A 10,482-nucleotide genomic window follows, 5' to 3' on the forward strand; every position below is an offset into this window, starting at 1 on the left:
AAATGTAGGTTAAATCATTCTATATGTCTCTATTTTTATAGGAAAATTTTAGGTTTTTCTATTATTATTTGACTCAATTGAGTCTCTATTTTGGAAAATTCGTTATAATCAGTTTATTTTTGTTAGCTGTACAATAACGGTGTTAATTATGTACCATGTGTCAGCACGTGATTTTTTTTTTCCTTTAAATTTTTTAAAAAAAATTTTAAATTTTAACATTTTTTTTAATTTTTTTTGAAAAAATTAAAATTGTCATGTGTCAATCTGACATTGTGCCACTGTCAATATGACATTATTTAAATGTATATTTTGCACTGATATTTATTTAAATTTTGTTTGAAATATTTATATATCTATCATTTATCATTTATAGATAAATGTTAGAGTTGTTGTAGAAATAAAAACTTTATAAATTCAAATATAAAATTTAAAAAAAATTTATAACAATTCTAACATTTGTCTATAAATTATTTATATATAACTATTTGAAACAATATTTAAATAAAGTTCAATGCAAAATATACATTTAAATAAACTTCATTTTGTTAAAAATATCAATTATAATAAAAATATCATTGTAAAATTTATATAAAAATTAAATTTGATATAAGGATGAAATTGATTCAATTAAAAAAATTGGGATCAAATTGAGACAAAATAACAAATATAGAGACTACATTGAGATTTTTCACATCCAATAGTGACACGTGGCACTGTCATTGCCACATCACATTATCTCTGCCACGTGGCACAATGTCAAATTGACACGTGGCAATTTTAATTTTTTTAAAAAAATTATAAAAAAAATTCAAAAAAAATTCAAAAATTAAAAAAAAAAAACATGTGCTGACACGTGGCACATAATTAACACCATACAACTAACGGAAAGAAACTGATTGTAGCGAATTTTTCAAAATAGGAACTCAATTTAATCAAATAAAAATGGGAAACCTACTTAAAATTTTGCTACAAAAATAAAGACCTCTAGAATAATTTAACCTTAAATCTAACTCATAAGATATGAAAACTGAAAAAAAAAAAAAAAAAAAAACAAGGTTAAAAGTAAAAATATCAAATTAACGATCAAGTATATATATATATATATATATATATATATATATATATGAATATGTATAGATGTAATTACTATTGTATGTGGTTGTATATTAAACTAGTATACATATATATAAATAAATAAATAAATAAATATTCATACAATAGTAATTACATCTATACATATTCATATATATATATATATATATATATATATATATATATATGAATTTTTAAATATAAAGAAAATTAATTAATTAATATTTAATATATTATTTGATGTAAACAAAATATATTATTTAATACTATTGGATTCAATGTTTTTATATAAAGTATTATTTTAACATAATAAAGACAACAACTATTACTTTCAACATATCGGTAAAGTATATATAATATTACAACTTGTTTTCGAAGACTTTTATTAATTCATTATTTTTATAATAACCAATACTTTAATGCTATTATAGCTAAATCTGATATTAACTAAACTTTTTTATAATATACAACACTTTACTATACAAGTTGAAATGTTACTTCATCTAAATCCACCGATGACTGATTTTTAAATCCACAAATGGTTCATATATTACTTCTTATGATACTTTAGTGCCTTGATAAACATAAACCATACGTACTTTGTCATCAAACATTGTTCCAATCAAACATCAAAATAAGAAATCCCCCAAATCAAGTGATAATAACTAGCAAGAACTCCAAAACCAAAAAAGACCAAACTACCATTCAAGACTGACTCAAGGATAAAGCAAGTAAAATACTCATTTTAGGCTTCCAGACAGAGAAGGCATCAATTTTTTTTACTACTAATATTTTTCTATTAAATTAATTATAAAATTATTTTTAAGAAAAAAGACCTTAATTTTTTTTTGTACTAATATACCTCTATTGAATTAATTCTAAATTTATGTTTAAGAAAAAAAAAACCTCAAAAAAACTATTTTATTATTAATATAGTTCTACTAAATTAATTATAAGTTCATGTTTGAGAATAAAATTTAATTAAATTATTATTAGTGTCTTTTAATTTTGGTACTAAAAATTCTAGTTAATGAGTTAAAATCTCTATTTAGTAAATTATAATTTTATTTACGAAGAAGAGAATAATTAGTTATCTTTATTCTCTTATAATAAATATTAATTCTATTTTCTTTTTATTTCTGTGACTTCTCTTGTATCTCCTTACTTTCTTCTCTTCTAAGAATCAATCTTTTAGGGTTTTGGCAAATTACTTTCCTTGAATCTCATATTGTGTGTGTGTACCAATTTTTTCATCCTCATTTTAGGTTAGTATTTTTTTTTTCTTTTCCATTTGTGTTGTTGTTGATTTTATTTTGTTTTCAATTTGTATTAAAATTATAAATGTATTTTTTTGCCTAGTTTTGTTTGTTGGTACTTTTCGATTTATGAGTTTCGAGACGAGGAACTGGACTTTTTCTACAAAACTAATAATTAATTTAGGGTTTAATCTTTGGTGAATATTAGATTAATTGGAGTATAATTCAAAGTTTGATTTTCTGTAAACAGATAATTCAAGTTTAGGGAAAAATGTACTGCCAAGTTGACAAGAACCTAAGTTTCATGAAAAACGTATTAGACGCAAAAATAAACAATTTGATAAAAACATTGAGAATGAAATTATAAAATCTCTTTCAAGAATCATTTAAAATTGATTACCTTTTATATATTGTAGATAAAACAATTACTACACTTCAAAGTAGATTTGAACAATTTAAAACATATGAAGATATTTATGTTTTTTATTTAGTGTTAAAAAACTAAAGTCAGTAGATTGTACTTTTCTTAAAGAAAAATGCTTAAATCTTGAAAAATCTTTAAAACATGATAATTTTTTAGATATTGATGGATTTGATTTATTTTCATAATTAAATATCTTAAGAGAAATTATAGGTTTAAAAAATGATAAACCAATTGACATTCTTAATTATATCAAAATAATTTTTTTTTTCCAAATGCATATATTTATTAAATAATGCTAACAATTTTAGTATCACTTCGGGCGAAAGAAGTTTTTCAAAGCTAAAAATAATAAAAACTTATTTAAAATCAATAATGTATCAAGAAAGATAAATGGATTAACCTTATTACCTATTGAAAAAAATATTAAATAAAATTAATTATGTCAATTTAATAAATAATTTTGTATCAAAAAACTTGAAAAATAAATTTTAAATAAAAAGATTCATTTTTTAAGTTTGCTTTAGGCCCCATAAAGTATTGAGCGGTCCCTGCTACCATTTTCTTTTTCCTCCAATTCATCCTTAAATTTCATCGAACGAGGATCAAATAATTTAACTATTTTACTAGGGTCTTGCTAATGCAATTTTACTTTATTTAGAGGAGAAAAGTGTCCATAAATATTATATAGTTGTAATTGATAATTTATTTATTACACACAAAAAAGGTTAAAAAATATTTAAATAATAAAATAGCTATATCAAATTACCGATCTTCAAAGAACAAGGTTGTGACATAATAAACGTCATAATCCAAATAATAGAAATTAAATACCTCATCAAAAGCACTAAACTTTCTATGACAAAGAAGAAGGGATTCTTCAAACTCAATAGTTAATATATTACCTTTGGCGTCACGAAAATAGTTGGGTCTAATAATCAAATAATTGGTCCATTCACGATAAAATTCTTCTAAAAACTTAAGAAATTTTTATAACAAAAGTAAGAACAAAACATAAATTACAAGTATTATATTCAACAAAAACAACGATCAATACATAACTAAATCAACATGCAAAATAAATCATTTATAAAATGTCAACTTCCACAAATTACGGTTACGATAAACATTCAACCAATAATTACTCTCATTACAGTAAGACCAATCATTCTATCACTATCAACATTCAGAAAAATAATAACAAAATTACAAATTAAGCATTACAAATAATGATTACACAAAAGTCAACATAGACTTACCTTATAGGATCAAGGAAGGATACAGGATTCTCAAAGAAATTTTTTAAACTATGACCCTTACTGGTCAACATCTTTTTCTTCATAAACACATAGTAAAACTCGAAGACAAAGCACTCTAACAACCAAATAAAGTCACAAATGAAACCTCAAAAGAAAACCTCACATAGAACTCAGACGAAAAAATAATAAAAATTAGACAAAAGGGCCTTTAATAAATAACTTAATACTAATGGGATTTAGGCATCTAATTTAATTACTCTACCCATCTCTCTTTTTTTCGTCTTCTTAAAAATAAGTATTACTATGCTTACTTTTTTATCTATTTGATGGACACCTATCCATTACGAACATTACTTGAGGGCTTCTTTTTCCCCTTCAATCATTTCTCCTGTACCCAAAAAAATTTAAAATTCTCACTTTGTCCCTCAGTTAAAAAAGAAAAAACTATATTTTTACTCTATGTAACTCATCTACCCCCATTTTTTTCAATTGATGTCGATATCCGTACCTTATTTTATTTTACAGATTTCAACATCCAATACCATATTTATTTAAAAAAAAATCTCATTACAGATGTCGACATACGATATATTATTTGTTTTTTCTCACTACAGATGTCAACATCCGATATATCATTTTATTTTTTTCTCATTACGGATATCGACATCCAGTTAACATATGTTTAAAAAATTATATGTACCAGATGTCGACATCCAGTATACACATACAAAATATTTTGCTTTATTTCTTCAATTTATTTTTAAGTTTTGTTATAATATATAAATGTTTATTATATTTTTAAAATCTTTATTAATAAATTTAAAAATTAAAATGCAAATAAATTTTAAAAGAATTAAAAGTATATATATATATATATATTATTTTCTTTTATTTTAATTTCTTTTATTTCCTTTATTTCTTTTATTAAAAAAATAATTTTTTTAAATTAATTTATATTTAAATATTATTTACTTTTAATATATGATATAAATCTAAGTTAAATATTTACATTTAAATATATATATATATATATATATATATATATATATATATATTAATATTTTATTTTATTTTTAAAATATAAATTAAACAAATTAAAAAATTACAATACAAATAAATTTTATAAAAACAATAATTAAAAATAATAAGTAAATAAAATAATAATTAAAAATTAAATATATATATATATATATATATATGGATTTAAATTTTGTTTTGTTTTTTAATTAATTTTTTAATTTAATTTAGTTCAAAATATTATTTATGTCATATATATTATATAAAAATTAATTAAATATATTTTTAAATATAAAAGTCAATTTTAAAAGATTAACAATAAAAGTAAAAATAAATAAAAATTTATTTAAAACTAAAATAATAAAATTAAAAAAAGAAAAAAATGTATATATTATATCGGATGTCGACATCTAGTCTATATATATATATATATATATATATATATATATATATATATATATATATACCAGATGGGAAAAAAATGAAGGTACGGATCTGTAGAACAAAATTGAATATTGGATGTTGACATCCATAGATAAAAATAATTACAATACTGGATGTCGACATTCGTAACGAATAAAAATTGGAAAAAAAATTATCAAATATCGATATCCGTAGAACAAAATAAGGTATCGGATGTCGACATCCGTTGAAAAAAAAATAGGGGTGGATTAGTAAGAGATAGAAAAAGTAGTTACATTTAACTGAGGGGCAAAGTTGGAATTTTAAAATAATTTGGGTACAGAAGAAGTGGTTGGAGGTGCAGGGAGAAGCCCTCACGTTAGTTCTCCACCAAACCCTATTCACACCCTTACAAAATTTAAAGATTGCCTTAAACTAGGGATGTCAAAAAAATTCGTACTCGCGGACATCCGTAGATAAAAGTCGTAACATGTAAGAAATGGATATTATAAATAAATACATGCATGTAATGGGTACGAATATTTTTAATATACGCATTTTAACGGGGCGGGTATGTTGGCAAAAGCAATACAAGTCTAAATGCTGAAGCAAGATTTTGATGATGATAAAAGAAGCCATGAAAGTCATCTGGAAGTCAATATGAAGACCATGTGTTGTTGTGTTTAAAGCTATCTTGTAAAATGTAATTAAATTAGTTAGAATCAGTATTATACAAGAAAATTCTGGTATTTCTCGAAAAATCAAAGTGATAATCGATTATCACTTAGAATAATCGATTATCCTGAGTTGAACCAACTTTTTCAAGAAAGCACTGGAATAATCGATTATCATCTGTGATAATCGATTATCTGCTTAAAAATTTGTTTTTCATAAACCACACTAGAATAATCGATTATCACTAGTGATAATCGATTATCCTGGTCAGTTGGGCGCGACTGTTCATCACATTGTGGAAAGACAAACCCCTCATCACTCCAAAATTCATCCAGTCTCAATGGTTTGTAAATCGCCATTTCACAATTCAAAATTTTTTGGCTGAACAAGGTGTGAAATTCTTCACAGAGATGCAAGGCACCTACTACCCCGATTTGGTACGAGCTTTCTACTTCAATTACAAATTCAGAGATGGAGTTGGGTTCACAAAGGTGAAAGGTGTCGACATTATTCTAGATGATGATATTTGGGAAAATGTTGCACAATTTCCCATTCATGATGGCACATCTCCAATCCTCACGGCTGGCATTGAAGGGTTCAACAGAATTTTTGCATATAGATCCTTTATGCGACACCCAGATCAAGAAATAGGCCACCAATTGCTAGCCGGACCTCTCAAAATCGATGAGCGTCTACTTCACTATCTCATTGTTTGGATTCTATGTCCACGTGGTACAAACCACGCACAGTGCAGTGAAGCAGATCTTATGATCATCTATGCCATGCTCAACCACATTCCTATCTATTGGCCAAGCATCATTCTTGACACCATGCTCAAAGCCAAGAGATTGCCTCAATATCCTCTCCCGTATTCCTTGCTCATCTCTCGTATTTATGAGTATAAAGGGGTGAATGTCTCTGATGAACAGTCTCATAAGACCACTACGGCAAATAAAATTGCGGAAAACTCCTTGAAGCAGATGAAATTTATTCCTTTTGGGAATACCTACATTCACAAGGATGATATGCCTCCCTCGGACAATGAAGAAGAAGAAAATCCTCCCACTGCTCCTATTCCTCCTGTTGGCACAAATATTAGATCATCCAGTGGTGTTGGTGGCTCATCCTCTTCTTTAGAGGATCACATTTTAAATCTCAACCAGCGACTTGAAGAATTCTTTCTTCTCTCCACTCACAGACATGAAGAAGTCACTGGCTTAATTAGAAGATTAGATTCTAGGATCTCTAACTTAGAACATAAATTTGATAAATATGAGGAAGATGATGACATGAGTCAAGACTTTTAAAAGTCTACATCATAGTCTATTTTTTTGCAATTGTAATATGTTTTCCAGTTTTCTTATTTTTTCAATAAAAGTATATTTGTCTTGTTATTCTTTACCATTGCCTAATTGAGGGGGAGCTTCTTTATTAAAACTTTTTTTCATATGATCAAAACAGGGGGAGAAAAAGTTTAAACGTTTAAACCAAACAGTGCTACTAACAAATCTACTTGTAAGATATTTTGATTGCAGATACTTTAAAGATATTGTTTTGATCATCATCAAAAAGGGGGAGATTGTTGGCAAAAGCAATACCAGTCTAAATGTTGAAGCAAGATTTTGATGATGATAAAAGAAGCCATGAAAGCCATCTAGAAGTCAATATGAAGACCATGTGTTGTTGTGTTTAAAGCTATCTTGTAAAATGTAATTAGATTAGTTAGAATCAGTATTATACAAGAAAATTCTGGTATTTCTCGAAAAATCAAAGTGATAATCGATTATCACTTAGAATAATCGATTATCCTGAGCTGAACCAACTTTTTCAAGAAAGCACTGGAATAATCGATTATCATCTGTGATAATCGATTATCTGCTTAAAAATTTGTTTTTCATAAATCACACTGGAATAATCGATTATCACTAGTGATAATTGATTATCCTGGTCAGTTGGGCGCGACTGTTCAGCTTTTTGACCTAATTTCTGGAACCCCTATTTAAAGGAACCTCAGAGTTACTTCTCACTTACCTTTTTGAGAAGCTAGAGTGCTAGTGTTGTGATTGCAAGAGAGTTCTCTGAGTGTTCTCAATAGAAGCTTTGAAAAACCTAGTGTGGGTAGAGCGATAACTTTTCCTGAGAGGTGTTCTAGGAGATTGAGTGTTGTTGCTGTTGTTAGGAAAGCTAAGGTCAAGATTCTCTGTATGATTCAGAGAAAGGTGTTCATCTCTTGTGTGATTCAAAGAGAGGTGTTTTCTTTCCTTACACTCTTAATATCTGATTGTAAATCTGTTACTTGTTAGTGATTTAGTTAATCTCGTTTTTGAGAGATTAACAACTGGACGTAGGGTCTTTTGATCCGAACCAGTATAAATACTTGCGTTCAATCTTCTTCTCTATCTCTTTATTTCATCTATTATTGTGTTTAAAGAAATTAATTATTGATTTAATTGATAAATTTTAGAAAAATTTTAAAGTATTAATTTTATTACTTAAAACCAATTCACCCCCCTCTTGGTTTTTGTCCGCACGCTCAAACATTTCGCTGCGTGATACCAACAGGGTACAGGTATCATAGTATCCATACTCGTGGATACCTGTACATGCTATGCTCTAATTTAAATTAAAAAATATGATTAAAATATTAACATATTGATTTTGAATGAATAATTCCTTTATCAATTAGATTTTAAAAAAATTTATTTTTTTGTAAAATGTCATTCAACACTATTTAAATAAGTTATTTGAACTTTGTTTAAAATTTATGAATGTTATGTATTGTATTTTATTTGATTTATGATTAAAATATGTTGTTAAATATTTATTTTTATTTTTTCGTAAATACTCGTGGTTACCCGTAGATATATGTGAATATTAAAAAATTATGCGGGTACCCGCATAACTGATATCCGACGAATATGGATACGAATACGGGACTTATATTTATCGAGCAGATAGGGTACGGGAGAGCTACTACTAAAGATGGCAAATAAACCCGCCCCCGTGGGTATTGTCCGAACCCGCCCCCGTTTTGACGAGGAATCCCCGCATTGATTGGGTATGGGTATGGGTATGGGGAATCCCCGACTTTTTCAATTGGGTATGGGGATGGTTATGGGGATGTACATATCCCCGCTCCATCCTCATTTAAATTATTAAAATATTCACAATTAATTAAGTAACCCTATATATATATATATATATATATATATATATATATATATATATCTTTTCTTATCAATTTTTTATTTATTCTAGTTATTTGGTTTGTCATGAAACTCATTCACATCTCCAATATATTTTTCATCTTATCATAACATTTATGTAATTATGTTAAAATGATGTATGTCAATTAAAATTTTTTTATGTGTCATATTTTAATATTTCTATTATTTTTTAATATTTTTATTTATTGTATATTTTCTTTTCACATGAGTATGTTTAGTACTCTCAATTAAATGTTTAATAGTATAAACCTTTCATTTACTAGGTAATATAAAAAAAAATTCTTTACTTATTTTTATTAATTTTTGTTTCATTTGAAGAACTTTTTTGTTTCGCTAAAACAATTATTTCTTAACCATTGAGTATATATGTTGATGTTTGAAAAGTGTTCTTAGATGTCCAAGGTATTTTTCATCTTATCATACCCTTAATTATATATTTGTTTTCCTTTGTGTGATTTCTTTCAATAGTTTCTCAAATTGTTTCTAAGACATACATTTGTTAATTTTTTAATATTTTTATTTGTTGTTTATTTTCATCATGTATAATATTATTTCAGTATATTTTATCCAATTATTTTTTATTTTCTAACTCATTATAACAATTATACTGTAATTTTTTATTATAATTGTATAAATAACTTTTATTTACTATAATATCAAAATTTAATGTAATTGTCATGAATATTTTTTTATCACCATTCAACATATATTGGAGTTCAAAAGATATAATATCCATGTTAAAATTTTATTATTATGTTCATTATTTGTATTTTGCGTCATTTTGATTAAGTGATGTATTATCATTTTTAGTTTGTAAATTTAATTAATGTTTGCAATTTGTAAATTTAATAAATGTTTTAGTTCTCATGAAATTTTATTTGATATTTTAATCTAAAATGTATACAATTATAATTTATTTCAAAATATTTGTTATCGAATAAACAATCATCATCTTAATATTGAATATTTAATAATCTTATGTTTCCTTTACCACAATTTTTTATTATTTTATAAAAATTAACTAAAATTTATATTAAAGTAGTAAGGAAATGGGTACGGGTATGGGTACGAGATTATACCCGTTACCCGACGGGGATGAGGATGGGATAAAACTTTGATACCCGTTGGGTTTA

The sequence above is a fragment of the Vigna unguiculata genome, chromosome 8 (assembly GCF_037176805.1).
Source record: "Vigna unguiculata cultivar grain cowpea cultivar isolate G323 ecotype 2 chromosome 8, ASM3717680v1, whole genome shotgun sequence".
Classification (NCBI taxonomy): domain Eukaryota; kingdom Viridiplantae; phylum Streptophyta; class Magnoliopsida; order Fabales; family Fabaceae; genus Vigna; species Vigna unguiculata.